General features: G+C 43.4%; 1 pseudogene; it reads right to left on the bottom strand.

The window, feature by feature from the left end:
• Window positions 1-311: 311 nt before the first annotated feature.
• LOC124778190 lies at window positions 312-429 on the bottom strand (annotated as a pseudogene).
• Between the last annotated feature and the right edge of the window lie 20,013 nt (window positions 430-20,442).

Here is a 20,442-nt window from a genome sequence, read left to right as displayed (position 1 = left end):
CACCACCCCACCAATCGATTACAAACATGTTTCACATCTTCAGATTCCTCGACTATTGCCATTTAGAAATCCGCTGGAGATGTTACTAAAACTAAAATCTAAACTCCTCCCGAACAGACCATGAAGGCCCAACGGTACCGACCGGCCGCCGTGTCATTCTCAGCTAGTAGGTGTCACTGGATGCGGATATGGAGGGGCATGTGGTGAGCACACCGCTCTCCCGGCGGTATGTCAGTTTACGAGACCGGAGCCGCTACTTCTCAGTCAAGTAGCTCCTCAGTTTGCCTCACAAGGGCTGAGTGCACCCCGCTTGCCAACAGCACTCGGCAGACCAGATGGTCACCCATCCAAGTGCTAGCCCAGCCCGACAGCGCTTAACTTCGGTGATCTGACGGGAACCGGTGTTACCACTGCGGCAAAGCCGTTGGCCTGGAGATGTTACTGCACGTCCAGAAACCTAACTACCTTGCGCCACACAGAATCATCACTGTATTCGATGTAAAATGTATACCTACACATTCTTAAGTAGATCTTGTGCTATTCGTACTGTTCACATACAATACAAAGCGTTGAAAGTTAAAGAATAAAACGGGCATCCATCGTAAGTGATGCATACTTTCATCAGACTCAATCTATAAACATTTGTTAACCAGATTCCAATAAAGATTGCAAATTGCGCTAAAGTATCTCGTAATGTAGTCATGGAGATGTTGAAAGCATCAAGTAACTATATTACCTCACACAGAACTGTGTGGGTTAAAATTTGAATAGCAGTCTGCAGAGAGCCATGTGGGCAGCTGCAGTCTTGGAATGTGATAACCGTTACATTGCTATCCTCTAGCACGACAGGACGCATTTCTGTTCTTAAATTAGAGTATGTTTAAGTGTAACAGTCCGTACTCAGGAATATGTCTGAAAGCCGTGTCGTCTTATAGAGTGCGCCTACTGTGGCGGGGCACACAAGACACGGCCCATATCAGACGAAAGGCGAGGGATGTTCTTCTCCATTCAAACTGTATGATGTGACGTCGACTGCTCCAGACTCTAGGTCGACGCACACGAGCGATTTATTATCGTGAGCTCACAGTGCCATTTTCTCGCACGTTTCAGCAGTGTATGTGAAAGAATGCAGCCGAGTACATTAGGGCAGTGACGCTGAGAACTCGGTGCTCCCGAGCACTGTTGGGCTGCGTTCACAGTGGCAACGACAACGGTCGTCAGACTCCGTCGCCAGAGGTCGCCCGATAACATCGGCCGACAGCATGGCCATAGTGCGTCCGGATTCCTTCGTCAATTTTTGGCAGAGTCAAGGAGGTTATATTAAATTAGGTTAGAATTTTATGTACAAGTAGGTCAGGTTTTAACCTCTTAGGATGGGGTGGATACCACGACGCCTCTGTGCCTGGGTACGAGTGCTGCATAGCTGCTTATTAAAGAGACGCCGAATGCATGTGAATGAGCTGTCCTGTATCGTAAATAAGATGGCGAGTACTATAAACTCTGTCCTCAGTTATCGGAATAGCCAGAGAAGTCGTTAGGAATATATGAGATGACAAGAGAAACGTGCCGTTCCGAACTCGAGATAATTCATGGTGGCATTGAAAAGAAGATTATAAACATTCTATTTCGCTGTATTTATTTCAAGTTGTGCAGACATACGTCAATTAACCTCCAGTGACTGTCATTTAGCAAACGAATGAAATGCAAGCATATAGTGTAACATAAGATACTCCGAAACCTTAAGCACTTAAAAGTGGAAGTACATACCGTACACCACATTTGCCAACCACTTTATACTAACCGAATCACTATCCAACTGGCATAAAATGCCAGTAAGTTGTAATAACAATTTGTAGACAACTAATGACAACCTTATCGCAAAAAAGATCCAGTACAGTACCTATAAGCATATACGATACGGCACCCTTTTTGACTTGAATTTCCAATAAAGATTTTGCCCATTTGAGATTTCGAATAAAACTGCGATTACGGTCCATAAATTCCGAATTATATTCCGATTATAATACTTTCATCCTCGGGATGCCACAAACTTACTCTTTCTGGGACTAAACTTAGTTGTTTCTCACATTCCATATTTCGTGTGCGAGAACGTCGTCGATTTGATCGAAGAAAGAAATTGATTTGAATTTCAGCGATTGTCGTCAGAAGTCGGTACGTCCGGGGGATAAGGTCGGCTGTAGTCTAACCGCACACGTAGTGGCGTAATGATTTTGAAAAATCGACCGTCTCTGACCGATGTCGGTCGTCGGCGGAATCCACCGATATCGGAGCCACTGTGGCCGCAGCCTTACATCACAGCGATCTCGCCGATAGCCGCGAAGCAGCAGTCATTGTTGGTGAAAGGGACAGGCGGAAGTGTTCGCAACAGCTGCCGACAACTCCCATGGATGCAGCCTCCTTCCACAAGGTTTTGTTCAATGAAGAGCTGAAGAAATACCCTGAAATATGGGACACATCTCACAAGGAGTATTACGATAGGATTAAGAACTGAGCTGCATGGTTTCAAGTGTTTGGAAAGTTTTGTGAGGGTGTTACTGAGAAACCAGATCAGAAGAAAAATTATATACAGTAAGTATCACTGTTAAACTGTATCGCTGTTAGACTAATCAGTGTTTGCATTCTAGTGGTGGCGTTTTTACTCGAATGTGGTCATTCAAAACTTGAAATGGTGCTAACCAGCAAATGCTTTGCTACCTGGCGAGAGCCCTTCAAGGTGAATCAACTGATCTTCAATTTAAAATAAATTCTGTTCAAAACTTCAGTGTAACCTATGCCTTATTCTATTGCAGCCACAAAATACGTAACCGCACATGTTTCAGTAGAGATATAAATTAAATAATCTTTACGTTCGGCAATAAATTAAGTGTTCGCTACGTTTGTTACAGACCGGATATACGTATTTTTGTCTTGCCATGGTATTTTTCCAGCATTGTCCATAAAGTAAGCGAAAACGTTACTCCTACTGCTCAGCGGAATTCCTTGGGTTGATAGGGTCTCATCGTCCAGATTACGTAGCCCCGGTATGCTGAAGATGTGTTCCAAGTTAAAACCACCTATGGAACTGCAATAGTCGTGAAGGACATAGCAACATTTGATAAAATGCGCAGTCCACATATCTCGGGGCAGGATTTATACGGTAGTTAAAGATCTGTTTCTTGTAGGAAAGGCAAATTTGAGCGCCCGTTCTCATGACCAAATTAGACAGATTACATTAGGTGGTAGTGAAACCTTCATCGCACAGTCCTTGTTTTCGATGGGTGATTGCAGTTTTATTTAGTTAATTCATTGAACTGTTGTACACTTATTCGAAACTGAAGAATTTACTTTTATCTTCTCTTAAATCTATAAACAGTGGAACGAACTCTCCTTTCAGCATATGTGAACTAATCAGTGGATGAGTCCAAAACGTGCAATTGCGTTTCTTAATATTTTCGTAAACGAAATGAGCAAACACTGCGTGCTTTCTTCTTCCTGGGTCCATACTGGTTGGATTATAACCTAGTACTGCTGCGCGATTACCGCTGCGATGGCTCTGTGTGTGCACTGAAACGATTTCCGACGCCGCGATCTCGCTGTGACCAAGTGTAGTTGTTGCTCGTGTGCATCGAGCCGTAAGTGAAAGCATGTCCGTAGCGGTGCGTTCAGCTACCGCGTGACGTCACGCGCAGCGCAACGGAAGTTCCTGGCGATATTGGCTGTCAATTGAAGCACCGTGTAATACGTACTGTCAGTACACTCTCTGGTGTTAAAGTCGTAACCATTCGACAGATGGAACGACACAAGCGCTCCAAGCAGAGAGGAAGCAGACAGTGATAATTATGTATCATAAGGATACATTTTTTCTGAATTAACAAAATAATTGTTATATTTTTTCTTGCCATGCATTACTGAATTACCAAGCGACACGAATTATCGTTAAACGAATGTAAAATCAGATAAATACCACTGATTCAATGATATAAGCTAGTGTTTTTCAGATTTTTTGAATACGCGACCCATTTCCAAGTAAAAATATTCTGGCAATCCCCAGAACCATAATAAAAGTGTGTCAGCGATTTCAAAGGCAACATATTTAATTTTGTTTTTATTGATACTATACTGACAAAGAAATCAAGTGCAATGTGAAAAGAGGTCATAGTGCTCTGCGGGCAGAGAAATAATTAAATTCTTTGCCGCGGTAGAGGCGTGGGGGTGAGAAGGGGTCAGCGGGGGCATTGTATTGTATGTTAGAAAGGACGGAGAGGCTCCGTCCCCGCCGCAGCAACCCCACGACGACTACCGTAGTCCACTTCATCCCGCCGGCGCCCCACACCGAACCACTCTTTCAGGGTTATTGTGCGGTTGCGGTTCGGCCCCCGCTGCCCCCCCCCCCCCCTCCGCCCCAGGGAACGTTTCACACCAGACGATTGTAGCCCCCTATGTTTGCGTGGTAGAGTGGTGTACGCGTACTTGTTTGCACAGCAATCGCCGACGTAATGTAGCTGAGGCGGAATAAGAGGAACCAGCCCGCATTCGCTGAGGCAGATGGAAAACTGCCTCAAAACCATCCACAGACTGGCTGGCCGGCTCACCGGATCTCGACACAAGTCCGCCGGGCGGATTCGTGCCGGGGAGCAGGCGCTCCTTCCCAATTCGGAAAGCCGTGCGTTAGACAGCACGGCTAACCGGGCGTCCTCAGCGAGGGCATAGTCGCTCGTTTTCGGTCACTACCATCAGTTGTCCGAATACGCCAGCAAGTACGGACGTGAGCGAATTTGCAAGTGCTTTCACAAAACCTTGTCACTTCTGTGTAACATTTGTACCATAGCCATCCTGCAACTGCTTTGTCCTGCGACCACGACCCCCTGAGCAAGGCTTTGCGACCTCCCCCCCCCCCCCCCCCCCTTGTGGGGTCGTGACCAACAGGTTGAAAAACACTTTATAAGCTACGATTTATTCATGAAGAAACACTGCCTAAATTGCAGCTTACTCCTCTGAGAGCATGAGGGTATAAATGCATGAAAAGCATATAGTTCTGTTGTCTGTTCTTATTATGACAGGCGCTTTCCCAGACAAGTAAAAAATGTTTTATGGAGTCTAATGATTCACCAATTCTTGCATTTCACTCAACTTTCCGATACGCGAATATTTTTGTAAACGTGATTAATTTTGCTTCAAAAGCTGATATTTTGTGTCGTTTTATTATGACGTTCATGCGTTTTTCCCTTCAACATCATGTGTGGTGGGTTATTTGGTACGTTGAATTTTTGCATTCCACACAAGTTTCCTTCGTTCCACATTCACTGATTTGTCTCTTTGCAGCGTCGCGGGGGCGGGTAGAGGACTCTACTTGGAGTTGTTTATCTGCTTGTTCCTACTACACGTGATAGTTACAACCATACAGTTTTGAAGTAAGCTGCTAAACAACTCGTTTAAACTGTGTCGTCAGAACGGCAGTTGTTTTAAATTTACGGGAGAAGTGGGCTTGAGATTTTTTAATTTAAATAACACGCTGCTGAATGACATATGTATCGTCCATTTTGAATTTACCGTCAAACATAAACCTAATGTGACAACTGTTTAAATCAGTGGTCCTCAAACTGCGGCCAGAGGCTCAATCAAGTCTCGGTGCGACCCGCGATTCTCAGCCGTATTACTTGTACCATACAGCAGAGAATCGGGAGCTTTTCGGAGAGTTGATCGGGTCGCATTCCGCCCACGGGCTGCAGTTTGACAACCACTGATTTAAAATGTGACATCGTGGGGGAAAACCCAGGTATTCTATGTGGGGCGAACAAAAAGTTTCTGTTCGAAGGCCGTACAGTGCGGAATCGGCATGCCATTCATTCATAATGGCTGTGAATATTGAGGCAATCATCCCAATGACGCACCAGGTTGAAGATACCCGTTTGCTAAAACATCACGTCCTGCTTCGTGATGAAGTATGTAGCTGCCTGCTACACATCCTTCTGCGACAGGAATCGTCGACCGTTCAAGTACTTTGTTAAGGAACCGAAGGCTTCGTATTCACATGGGGAGAGACGTGGACTATAGGGCGGATAAGTGAGAGTCTCCTACTTGAGTTAGTGTAGCTTCCCTGTTCCGACATTTGCGACACGGGGGCGTGTGTAATGAAGCAGCAGCACCCCTTGTCGCACCATTCCACAATGGTGCTTTTCGACAGACATGCTCCCTATATACAAAAAAATGGCTCAAATGGCTCTGAGCACTATGGGACTAAACATCTGAGGTCATCAGTCCCCTAGAACTTAGAACTATTTAAACCTAACTAACCTAAGGACATCACAAACATCCACGCCCGAGGCAGGATTCGTACCTGCGACCGTAGCGGTCGCGCGGTTCCAGAGTGAAGCGCCTAGAACCGCTCGGCCACAAGGCCCTATATACATTCTTCATTTTCTGGTGCAGCGGTTCCCACTTTTTTCGACTCACGAACCCGTCCTACAACTATCTGAGTTGGGTGAACCACTGACTTTTAAATATACTTACAGTAGACATGCATAAAATTTAATTCCAAGCAGCTTAACCCTTATCGGCTAAAACGTAGCGTTACTCTGGCTAAGGCTGAAAAGTTACACAACGGTTATGCCTAGTTGCAATAATAAATACAAGTCTTCATTGTAATTACTCACCTCTTCCATGCATTTCAGTGAGAAGGTGCGCCTGCTTTCCATGGCAGAGAACTTTGAAGTCAGGAACCACAGAAGTTAAACAAAGTCTCAAATCACTTTCAGCAAGAAGTCTGTTTCTGTACGAGGGTAATCCCAAAAGTAAGGTCTCCTTTTTTTTATAAGTACAGAACTCTGCTTGTGTGGCAGTTGGTCACACTGTTATGAAGAGTGCTTCACGCGCTGTGTGTAAACATGCGCACGGCGCGCTGAGGCGCTCAGTCTTGGCTTGGCAGCCGTTGAAAATGGAGCTCACGTCCGATGTTACCGCCAAGTGCGAATTGCGTGCAAGTTATTCGGTTTTTGAGCGCAAAGGGCACTGCGCCGATTGAAATCTATCGCCGATTGACGGAAGTGTATGGTGAGTCGTGCATGGATGACAAAAATGTTCGTAAGTGGTGAAGAGAGTTTGCAGCTAGTCGGACCGAAATTCACGACGAACAAAGGAGCGGGAGACCGTCAATATCTGAAGAGACAGTGTTGAAGGTTGAGCAAAGCATACGTGAAGGTCGGCGGATCACCCTGGATGATTTCTGCACGCTTGTTCCTGAGGTTTCCCGAAGCACCGCTCACAGAATTTTAACGGAAACATTGGACTACCGGAAGGTGTGCGCAAGATGGGTGCCACGCATGCTCACTGAGGACCACATGTGGAAACGAGTTGATGCTTCCCGCGCATTTCTCCACCGCCTTGCAGGACAACTTTCTGGACTCAATTGTCACGGGTGATGAAACCTGGGCATACCACTTGGCACCTGAGACCAAGCAACAATCACGCCAGTGGCGGAATCCTTCTTCGCCAAAACCGCCGAAATTCAAACAAACACAGTCTGCCGGTAAAGTCAGGGGTATTGTTGATCGGCTTTATGCCCACTGGGACCACAATTAACGCTGACAGGTACTGTGAGACTGAAAAAACTCAAATGGACAATGCAAAACCGGAGACGAGGAATGTTGAGCAAAGGCGTACACATTCTCCATGACAACGCTCGCCCACACATCGCTCGGCAAACCGTTGCTCTCCTGCAACAGTTTCTGTGGAACATAATCACTCACCCACCCTATAGTCCTGACTTGGCACCCAGTGACTATCACCTCTTCCCTAGTTTAAAAGAACATTTGGCCGGAAAGCGATTCAGCTCCGACTACGAGGTGAAAGAAGAGGTTTATAACTTTCTGAACAGCATGGCGGCGAGCAGGTATGACAAGGGCATACAAAAAACGCGACAGCGTCTACAAAAATGCATCGACAGAAATGATGATTATGTCAAAAAACGCCTAAAGTTCAAGCTGTAAAGTGATGTAAACCATTGTAGAAATAAACAGGTCTATGTACTTATATATAAAAAAAGGAGACTTACTTTTGGGATTACCCTAGTATTTATTTTTTAAAACAGCATATGAAGAAAACGACTTTTGCACAAATAAATGGATGAAAAGGGTAATAAAGCCATTATGGCTTTATTCGCTAACACTGGGAACTCCTTTAAACTTAACCAAAAACCAATTAATTATAAAGATTTATAACTTTACTGTAACTGAAAATCAGTGGAAGTTTCAAGAAGCTGCTTTTTTCATTTAAGCTTGAATGTCGATTTTAACAATGTTGACTCTTCGAAGGGATTGCGACTCCAATTGTTATTATCGGACCTAGTAGGTAAATATTCGCTGAAGGTTTTTCCAAGTCCCTTCAAATGTTCTTTAACCATGTTCTTGGCATTTTCGTCAAAGGAAAGATGATTTTCCGTCAGTAAGTTGTAAAGGGTATCAAAGCACTCGGTTTGATTCCTACTAAAGCAAGTTTCGCAAAAATTAAGTTTTTTAATGAATGGTTCAATACGATCTTGTACAAATAAACCAGGAGATATAAGTTTAAACTGTAAATTTTGGGGGAAATGGCTATCAAATAAGTTAAAGTCTGTGTCCAGACTTCATCTTTCATACACTTTGATTTGTGAAAGGCATGGCTATCGAGAAAAAAATAAACTTCAATTTTAATTTCATACGGCCTGGAAATAGTTCTACCTCGACATATGCATCTAACGTCAGTATGAGACAATAAACAAACATAAATGCTTCCCATTTCCTCACAAGGCATTGCAAAGATGTGGAAATTTGTACAGCAAGTCTTAATATAATTAATTATTTTCACGGCATCGTCTAACACAGATTTGAATCCATCGGGCATGCGTTCAGAAACAAAAGCCTGTCTATGAATGCAACAATGTGTCCACGAGGCGTTCGGCGCTATCTATTTCACTTTGGCAACAAAACCAGCGTAACACCTTGTCACAGATTTCGCGTCGTGTGAACAAATGCCTACACAGTGAGTCTAAGATACTGAATTTTCCGAGAGTATTTATCGTTTGACTTCCAAACATATCTCCTACCGCAATTCTCTCTTTAAATAGTCTGCAGACTAGGAGTTCCTCTTCCGCAGACTCCCTGTTAGTAATGGACGAAAAGTAAAAAGCTGACAAAATTGGCAACATCAGTCGATTCATCAAGTTGAATCGCAGAAGAAGTATTGATATGGGCTGTTTCCAGAATTTCATTTTCGACGTAATTTGAGATGTCTTTAATTCGGCGCTTGATCGTATTATCGGACAGTGGTACCATATTCTCCAAGCATGCACTGTACTACATCATTTATACATGAGCGCACTAAATCAATAGTTGTTGAACGAGGTATTGTAGTTCTGTAGTTAACGTGATAATACGCTTCAAGAGCACTCTCATTGTCACTGGTTGCATCGGATTCAAAATCAGTTAAGTCATTTTTCCACTCGTTAGCTTTTCGTGTTTAAAAAAATCAGCAGATATGTAACGTGGGTGGGGTGTTAAATTTCTAAATGATGTTTAAGTAGAGGTTTCAGACTAGAGTCTGCAAGAATGTCGCCACAAACAACACACTGTGGTCTTCGACAGTCCTTGTCACCTGTATATGAAAATCCAAACCTAATGTAATTAACACAGTACTTTTCTTTCTTTACACACTGTTCACTTTCGTCAGATTGACAAACATCATTAGAAGCTGAATGAACTGTTGACACAGCACTAACTTGCGATTTTGTTAAAGGCTGTTTCCCTTTCAAACTTCCACTTTTCAACCAGTTATCCGTTTTAATATGAACGGAAACGATACTGATACACAACTGACACTGCATTCGTACGATACTGCATCGCCTGAGTTATATCGAATTACCATGCAAGGCACTGCGGCGACTACTGCTGTTACGAACACACATTTAATGTGTTCGGAGTAGCGATTATGGATTACCACCAGCTGCATAATGGAATGACGACAGTGAAAATTTGGGCCAAACCGGCATTCGAACCTGATGTGCTGCTTATCGTAAGCGGTCGCCTTACCATTTGGCTATCCGAGCGCGACTCACGGTTAACCCCAAACTTCCATATCTCCCCCATATGTCTACAGCCTGCACTCGTATATCCATTATGCATACTCCCGTACAAGGGGAGACATTTTACTTAAATGTCGCTTGCTCAGTGTCGGCGAATAAATACGATATTGCATGCATGCCCGAAGGAACTTTGCATCGTAAGCTCGGAATAACACAGGCACTGCAATGTCGTATTTATCCGCCGACAACGGGCAAGCGACTTTAAAACAAAATGTCTCCCCTGTATGGATATATACATAATGGATGTTCGAGTACAGGTCGTAGACACGTTGTTGACGACATATGGAAGTTTGGTTTTGGCCGTGACTCGTGCCCAGATAGCCAAATGGTACGCGACCGCTCGCGATAAGCAATCAAAGGCCTGATTGCCACACAGCCGTTCCTTAGTGGATTCGCGGTACCGTTGTTAGAATTGAAACTTCCTGGCAGATTAAAACCGTGTGCCGGAGCACTTGCCTGCGAAAGGCAAAGGTCCCGAGTTCGAGTCTCGGTCGGGCACACAGTTTTAATCTGCCAGGAAATTTCATATCAGCGCACACTCCTCTGCAGAGTGAAAATCTCATTCTGGAAAAATCCCCCAGGCTGTGGTTAAGCCATGTCTCCGCTATATCCTTTCTTTCGAGAGTGCTAGTTCTGCAGGGTTCGCAGGAGACCTTCTGTAAAGTTTGGAAGGTAGGAGACGGGATACTGGCGGAAGTAAAGCTGTGAGGACGGGGCGTGAGTCGTGCTTGGGTAGCTCAGTTGGTAGAGCACTTACCCGCAAAAGGCAAACGTTCCGAGTTCGAGTGTCGGCCCGGCACATAGTTTTAATCTGCCAGGAAGTTTCATATCACCGCACACACCGCTGCAGAGTGAAAATCTCATTCCTGTTGTTAGAATACAAAGAAGCCGACAGACTAAATTTCCATTGTGGTGAAATCGAATGCATTGCTAATGTTGCACATAACTGTAAATCATTCATTTGCAGTAAATATTAATTTATTGTGGAAATAATGTGACAAAATCACGATGTACTTGTGTTACAAGGGACAATTTAATTTTAAAATAATAATTATTGTGACAGTGCCACGGAAACTAAGGAAGCAGTAATAGGCCTAACCTTGAAACTCACCACTATGGAAAAGAGTTTTGGCGAACTCCTTGAAATATTTTGCGGATCCCTTGGGGGTTCTCGAACCACAGTTTGCGAAACAATGATCTGATTCAGTCCAACGGTGTTTTCCCTTCAGAAACCAAGAGAAGAATAATAGCAGGTTCGTCTTGTTTGGATGCATTTGGTAGTAACGTCGCCATAGTTCACATTTCCGCATATACCACATGCACACCAGAAAGACATGAAAGTCACACTAATCCATTTCCTACACGTTGGTGTTTCATATACCCTGCAACAACGCCCTCAATTGGTAAGTTTTTGATCACCATATATGTGACTTGACTGCTATAACGAGGCGTCTAGAAGCAAAATGCTTTGAGTGCATTAGAACATTTTTTTCTGGAAACGCAAAAAACTTCTCACTTTCTTCGTATGGCAGATATTCGAAATTTCTTTTCATCATAGATTTCATCCCTGAAATTTTCGGCTTTACTTATTATAACCTAAAATAACTTGAATTCACCGAGTTTTGCATCTGTTCTCACGGGCATCTACAGTACCTTGCTTTTATAGATAGAGGTGTGCAAATATTGTCATAACATAACAGTAAAAAGACACTTTAATACTGGTATAAAGAAGAAAAGAAAACGATTTAACGACTACAGGTAACTGTGATTACGAACTGTGTGACATTCAACAGAAGAGGGAAGTACTTAAAACTTCACAGACTTATGAGTCCTGTCCTGCCCCATCCAAATTGCACTGGAAATTCATTATCTCCGGGATGAATTTCATGTTGTTGAGTCCTTCTCTACATTGTTCACAGCACAGATTATGTTCTTGCAGAAAGTAAAATTTTCGTTTTCTTCTCAAGTCTGCCCGAAACGTTTTCTCAAGCAGAAACCAATGGCCCTCACTTTTGTTTCTTCAAGGCTCTTCCAATTCGGACAGCATTTGGTTCCACAGACATATCACTCTTTATTCACTAGCGTCCATTCTGTAGCCAGTTTCAACTCTTACTAGTACGTTTCCATGTTTACTTCTGACGACCACAACCCGTTTTACAGCGACAAATCTCAAATGACACTGACTAGATGGCTTAATAACATCAGAAACTGTATTCTTCCACTACCGATTTTTGACATCTTTTCCTGACTGGAAAACTATTCCGTGATCCTTGAACATTTTATTGCACATATTTGGTGAGGTAATTGTGTCTTTAGACCTGAGGGCCTTTTCAGTTCGACCAGAATTTCTAACCACAGAAACGGCCACCATTATTCCAGCCGCCAACCGATATCTACCTCTGGCGGAGAACAGAGGAAAGCCGCGCGAACGGCCGAAAATGAACCAACAAAAGATGGGGCCAGCTCCCGTCCAACACTTCCTATCAGTTGGCCAGAGCGTCGGCTTCCACTTATCATCATGAAGGTTAAGAAGGACTACAAAGAATTCCTGCGGCGCGTCAAACAGTGGACAACAGCGGTTTTTACTGTGAGGGCTGCATGAGGAACAATGTGCAAGTTCAACTCTCAGATGTGTAAGACTTCCGGAAGGTTACAAGCGGAACAGCAGAACTCTCGCTTCCTTTCTACACTTATGCTGTTGTCTCAGACAAACCCATCGAGGTTGTCTTCAAGAGGTTTCCAAAAGTGTGCAGACCCCGATCTTCTAAAAGAAGTCCTGGAGCACATCGGATTTGGTGTGTACAAAGTGGCGCGCATCAAATTGACTCAGACGCAGAGAGTCACCGTCAATGCTGCTGATCGCCAACAACAACCAAGACATCAAGAAGCACTTTTTGGTGATGAGTGAAGTCGACACTCAAATCACAGCACAAAAAGGCTCTCGCCAGTGCTTCCACTGCCAAACGGTGGGACATGTGGCACGTCACTATACCTCCCCTGTGGCACGCATGAAACGCATGGGCGAACACACGAGTGTGGGATACCTGCTACCCAGGATGCACCCCGCCCCCTCCCCCACAACTGCAAGAACTGGTGGCCCATACGTCACCAACTACTGTGGCAGTGAAGTGTTTAATGCTGTGGTAGCCCTCCACTGCAGAGTCCAACTCAAAAAGAAGATCGACCGTCCCATTCGACATCTGTGGGTGGTGCACAGATACCAGCCAGGTCCACGAACTCCTTAAGAACGTAACACATCGTAGCGTAAATTACTGTTTACAGATATGCTAATAATGAAGTTCTTATTACTTGCATCCCCCCCATGAACCATGGACCTTGCCGTTGGTGGGGAGGCTTGCGTGCCTCAACGGTACAGATAGCTGTACTGTAGGTGCAGCCACAACAGAGGGGTAACTGTTGAGAGGCCAGACAAACGTGTGGTTCCTGAAGAGGGGCAGCAGCCTTTTCAGTAGTTGCAGGGGCAACAGTCTGGATGATTGACTGATCTGGCCCTGTAACGCTAACCAAAAAGGCCTTGCTGTTGTGGTACTGCGAACGGCTGAAAGCAAGGGGAAACTACAGCCGTAATTTTTCCCGAGGGCATGCAACTTTACTGTATGATTAAATGATCATGGCATCCTCTTGGGTAAAATATTCCGGAGGTAAAATAGTCCCCCATTTGGATCTCTGGGCGGGGACTACTCAAGAGGACGTCGTTTATCAAGAGAAAGAAAACTGGCGTTCTACGGATCGGAGTGTGGAATGTCAGATCCCTCAATCGGGCAGGTAGGTTAGAAAATTTAAAAAGGGAAATGGATAGGTTAAAGTTAGATATAGTGGGAATTAGTGAAGTTCGGTGGCAGGAGGAAAAAGACTTTTGGTCAGGTGAATACAGGGCTATAAATACAAAATCAAATAGGGGTAATGCAGGAGTAGGTTTAATAATGAATAAAAAATAGGAGTGCAGGTAAGCCACTACAAACAGCATAGTGAACGCATTATTGTGGCCAAGATAGACACGAAGCCCATGCCTACTACAGTAGTACAAGTTTATATGCCAACTAGCTCTGCAGATGACGAAAAAATTGATGAAATGTATGATGAGATAAAAGAAATTATTCAGGTAGTGAAGGGAGACGAAAATTTCAAAGTCATGGGTGATTGGAATCCAACAGTAGGAAAAGGAATAGAAGGAAACGTAGTAGGTGAATATGGATTGGGGGGAAGAAATGAAAGAGGAAACCACCTGGTAGAATTTTGCACAGAGCGTAACTTAATCATAGCTAACACTTGGTTCAAGAATCATTACAGAAGGTTGTATACATGGAAGAAGTCTGGAGATACTGACAGGTTTCAGATAGATTATATAATGGTAAAACAGAGATTTAGGAACCAGGTTTTAAATTGGAAGTCATTTCCAGGGGCAGATGTGGACTCTGTACAACCAGAGGTTGTACAGAGTTTCAGGGAGAGCATAAGGGAACAATTGACAGGAATGGGGGAAAGAAATAAAGTAGAAGAAGAATGGGTAGCTTTGAGGGATGAAATAGTGAAGGCAGCAGAGGATCAAGTAGGTAAAAAAACGAGGGCTAGTAGAAATCCTTGGGTAACAGAGGAGATACTGAATTTAATTGATGAAAGGAGAAAATACAAAAATTCAGTAAATGAAGCAGGCAAAAAGGAATACAAACGCCTCAAAAATGAGATCGACAGGAAGTGCAAAATGGCTAAGCAGGGATGGCTAGAGGACAAATGTAAGGATGTAGAGGCTTATCTCACGAGGGGTAAGATAGATACTGCCTACAGGAAAATTAAAGAGACCTTTGGAGAAAAGAGAACCACTTGCATGAATATCAAGAGTTCAGATGGAAACTCAGTTCTTGAGGACAATATTATGGAAGTGGAAGATGATGTAGATGAAGATGAAATGGGAGATATGATACTGCGTGAAGAGTTTGACAGAACACTGAAAGACCTAAGTCGAAACAAGGCCCCAGGAGTAGACAACATTCCCTTAGAACTACTGACAGCCTTGGGAGAGCCAGTCCTGACAAAACTCTACCATCTGGTGAGCAAGATGTATGAGACAGGCGAAATTCCCTTAGACTTCAAGAAGAATATAATAATTCCAATCGCAAAGAATGAAGGTGTTGACAGATGTGAAAATTGCCGAACTATCAGTTTAATAAGTCACACTTGCAAAATACTAACACGAATTCTTTACAGACGAATGGAAAACCTGGTAGAAGCCGACCTCGGGGAAGATCAGTTTGGATTCTGTAGATATGTTGGAATACGTGAGGCAATATTGACCCTACGACTTATCTTAGAAGAAAGATTAAGGAAAGCAAACTATTGACCCTACGACTTATCTTAGAAGAAAGATTAAGGAAAGCAAACCGACGTTTCTAGCATTTGTAGATTTAGAGAAAGCTTTTGACAATGTTGACTAGAATACTCTCTTTAAAAATTCTGAAGGTGGCAGGGGTAAAATACAGGGAGCGAAAGGCTATTTACAATTTGTACAGAAACCAGATGGCAGTTATAAGAGTCGAGGGGCATGAAAGGGAAGCAGTGGTTGGGAAGGGAGTGAGACTAGGCTGTAGCCTCTCCCCGATGTTATTCAATCTGTATATTGAGCAAGCAGTAAAGGAAACAAAAGAAAAATTCGGAGTTGGCATTAAAATCCATGGAGAAGAAATAAAAACTTTGAGGTTCGCCGATGACATTGTAATTCTGGCAGAGAAAGCAAAGGACTTGGAAGAGCAGTTGAACAGAATGGACAGTGTCTTGAAAGGAGGGTATAAGATGAACATCAACAAAAGCAAAACAAGGATAATGGAATGTAGTCGAATTAAGTCGGGTGATGCTGAGGGAATTAGATTAGGAAATGAGACACTTAAAGTAGTAAAGGGGTTTTGCTATTTGGGGAGCATAATAACTGATGATGGTCGAAGTAGAGAGGATATAAAATGTAGACTGGCAATGGCAAGCAAAGCGTTTCTGAAGAAGCGAAATTTGTTAACATCGAGTATTGATTTAAGTGTCAGGAAGTCGTTTCTGAAAGTATTTGTATGGAGTGTAGCCATGTGTGGAAGTGAAACATGGACGATAAATAGTTTAGGCTCAGATAGATAGAGCGTCTGCCATGTTAAGCAGGTGATCCCGGGTTCGAGTCCCGGTCGGGGCACACATTTTCAGCTGTCCCCATTGAAGTATATCAACAACACCTGTCGGCAGCTGAGGGTTTCGATTAATTATTATTTATTGTACATAAGCTGCACGGTCATCAACGGTTTCTGTTCTTTCGGGAACAGTTACTATCTTCATTTATAGTTAAAGGCTACCCGGCCATTGATGTGCAAGAGCTTCCTAGTGAAACTGCTGCACTGTAGTCGAAACAACTTTGGCAACACAGAATATGTTTTATTTTAGTAAAACGATATGCTTTTAGTGACAAAATTAACGAAATGCTTATGGTGACAAAAATACGCATTTCCTTGTAATTGTAAATACTTATTTAAAATTAATTCACTAATTGTAATGCAACTACAAACCTTTCAGCACATAAAAAAAGAATTCCTTTTCTGAATCTTTATTTCAAATTTTGCAGTTTAAATATTATTAGACTTTGGTCTGCGTTTGGAATACCATCTAGAAACGTTGTGCACGCTAATTTTGACATCTTTGTTCATGTATCAGTTTACCCAAATGAGATATTTTACGGTACAAGTGTGTAAGTGCGATCATTAGTCCACTCCTTCACTTTACTTGCAGCAACTGAAATTTGCTGTCACCAGAAAACCACAGGAAAACTGACGGGATGCTGAATGTGACCCACGACAGAAATCTGCACGTGTGTGCAGTGGCGTACCAACTATTTCTTTAGAGGGGGGGGGGACAAGAAACCCATTTACTAATTTCGTCTTTCAGCAAAACCGTTAAGAATACATGCATACCGATAATGTGATAAGGTGTGTTAGGTAATCAGCACTAAGTTCTTCTACAGAGGGAAACAACTCATTAATACTAATATGGACCCAATTTTATAGGTCGTGCTCTTGAAAACAATTTCATTGCTTTAATTTTTAAAACTACATCATTTATCTTGGAAGACCTTGGTCCTACTTTGTTTTGAGCCACTTACGAAAAGGAATTCGTATTTACTGTAGACTCCAATATCAATGGGCGAGAGAGAAACCTTTTGTTATTGTTACTATTTTACAAACACTGTGCATCACATCTTAATGAAAAAAAATGAAAAAACATACTGGTAATTTGTCTGAAAAAGAAGAAGGTATTTATTTTGCTTTTATTTATATTTAAAAAAATTATGTACAATGGTTCAATTGGCTCTAAGCACTATGGGACTTAACATCTGAGGTCATCAGTCCCCTATACTTAGAACTACTTAAACCGGACTAACCTAAAAGCATCACACAAATCCATAACTGAGGCAGAATTCGAACCTGCGACCGTAGCAGCAGTGCGGTTCCGGACTGAAGTGCCTAGAACCGCTCGGCCACTGCGGCCGGCTTACATACAATTTCCAAATGTAGTTTTACTTTCAACAGTTCAGGAAACCAGTTTTTTCATGACATCCAAAAGATAAATTTTTTCAACCTTGTCTTGATGAACATAGAGGAGGAGTAGATGGGCGAGTCTCGACTGAGCATTTTGATCTGATGCAAGTTTTAAGTCGTCTCAAGGCGCTGAATGACCTCTCAGAGAACGACGACGGTACTGAAACTCAGATTCAGAGTGATGACGCGAATAACTTCATGATAGAGTTCTTTAACCCTACCAGGTTCTGCAATAAGTTTTCTTCCAATAGAGGAGGCATTATATGGTTCGCAGCAGTTCGAGCTGTGCCAGAAGCCAGTCCAGGTTAAAGGCTGTTGTATGTACTCCAAGCAGTTCTTCCAAAACATCATGTAGATGAACGATGTGCTTGGGAGGACGTATCTCTTCAAGATGGGATAGTCACTTTAGATCCTCTTTGTTCAACATTCGATCAATCTCATTCGGAAGGAGATCAAGAATTTCAACCAAATTTTTTCCTAAATTTTCGACAATTCTTTTGGAACGGTTGGTGTTTCTGTGTGTTGCAGTTTCGCTGGTATTTTTCTTGGCCATGAATATTTGAGTCTTTCATATTGAGGTTTTTAGAATAAAATTTGAATTTCTCTTACAGCATATCAAATGCTTCTGTAGTTCTAAGATTTGTAAGAGCTACTTTTAGAATGTCTATGGAATGTTTCACTCTGGCTGCATTAAAATTTGGATTCTGCAGGGTTCTGGCCAATTCCTCACACAGTTCTAACACTTCAGTTGCTAATATTATATAAAAAATAATTTCAAACTTTTCGAGCCGCTTTGCATAGCCCCCGCAGCACTGGCCTTCTTTTGTCTCTAATTGAGCTCGGTACATGCAATATTTCGGTCACCGTATTCTGGACCCATTCATAGTGTACCCTGAAATGTATCAAAGATTTTACTCTTACAACCCATTGGAATAAGTCGTTTAGCTTTTGGGTTTCAATTCGTCTCATCGACATCAGAAGTAAGGAGACAAAGCGGTTACAGCTCCACATTCCATTGTTGCAGATGTATCCAAGATGGCGGCGATGACGTCAGCCAATATGGCGTCGTGTAGACTTGACAAGATGACGGCCACGACGTCAGATGATGACACAAGTACCGTTATCCAAGATGGCGGCTTTTGGCGGGAAAGTGCCACGCGCCCCCCCCCCCCCCCCAGAAAAATGGCACTAAGTTCGAATTCCAAGAGGATAATGCATTACACCAAAGTTATCTCTACTAAGCAAAGAAAATCGCGGAAAGATAGGTCACTTGGGCTACCTCCACTAACCTAAGTCATCTGACCGCCAATTCCTCCTATGAACTGGCGCCAAGTTTGAATTTTGGCAGTAAACAACGGTCAGTTGGGGTTTCGCTGCTAATCTAAGAAAATGGCGCGAAAGAAAGGACACTTCTACTAACCTTAGTCACCCGACCGCCATCTCCTCCTAAGGATTCGTGGGAAAAAAGGACTTGGAGATCAGTCTTTATTATTTAACCAATTTCATGCAGATGTGCTTGCCACGATGTCCAGAGCAGAGGGCGCTGTCGTCCTTTTCGTGAAGTAATCCAACATGGTGGGAGGAAATGGCGGGAAAACGATTCTGCACCCAAGTTTTTATTTTGCAGGCAGTGTCTCCACCACGAGATATAGACTCCAACTGACCTAGTGCACAATACTGCCACCAGAGGGTGCTGTCATCCATCCTGTGACGTAATACAACATGGTGGGGGGCAAATGGCTGGAAAACGACTCTGGACACAAGTCTTTATTTTACAGGCAGCCTCTCCACCACTAGATCTACAGTCCAACTGACATAGTGCACAGCACTGCCACCAGATGGTGCTGTCCTCCCTCATGTGATGTAACCCAAGATGGTGGTCTGGAGGGGGAAAATGGCTCGAAAATGACTCAGCCTGCTCTGGACTGCTGTATAGAGTAAGGAAGCACTGCACTCTATTTTGAAACAATTTATTTAGGAATGGAGTATATTTATCACAGTGACACAAAACGCTTGCTTGGGATCGTGTCACACAGCCCACAGATCTGAAAACTACTCCTAAATAACGCTCTCCAGACATGCAAACAACTTCTAATTTACCCAAATAATTTAAGTGCAGACATGCAGACGCCTCCTAAATAATGCAGCACAGTGATGTGTAGACACGCTCAGTACGTGTAAATTGTCCAAATAACGCATAGCACAGCTTACAGACCTGCTCACATAAATAATGCAATCAACACGCTCAAGCACGCTCTGCCAACCCCTGTCCAGTAGAGCGCACAGGCAACCCCAACAAAGTGACGCGGCCGTCAGCTGTCAAACCATGCACAGGCCGCCGCCTGGGTCCCACAAGCATGAGGCGGCGACATCGCATTCATCCTTGCCACCTGAGAAATTCCTATCTAAATATGTGTTCACCTAGACACATGTGCTGATGTGGTCGGCGGGAGCGCAGCTGCGAACTGCCGCCGAACGCAGATGAAAGTTGAATCTAGCACCGTTGATGATGTGATCAGGCAGGAGCGAAGACTTATTTACAGAGTGCTTACTCCAAGGTGGGCCGCGCGTGTGGATTCATCGCTAGCCTCACTCTAACTACGGTCTGGTGAAGATGCTGCAGAAATGCATTCCAGAATAGCACAAGCTGCTTTCTCCTTAGCGATTCTAATGGAACATGCATGACGTTTGAGTGACGCTCTGCCGCACATAGCTACTTACCATCGCAAGCGCATTTAGCAATAT

Source organism: Schistocerca piceifrons, chromosome 2, assembly GCF_021461385.2.
Source record: "Schistocerca piceifrons isolate TAMUIC-IGC-003096 chromosome 2, iqSchPice1.1, whole genome shotgun sequence".
Lineage (NCBI taxonomy): Eukaryota > Metazoa > Arthropoda > Insecta > Orthoptera > Acrididae > Schistocerca > Schistocerca piceifrons.
The sequence above is the reverse complement of the archived record's forward strand: the minus strand, read 5'-3'. Positions and strand labels throughout refer to the sequence as shown.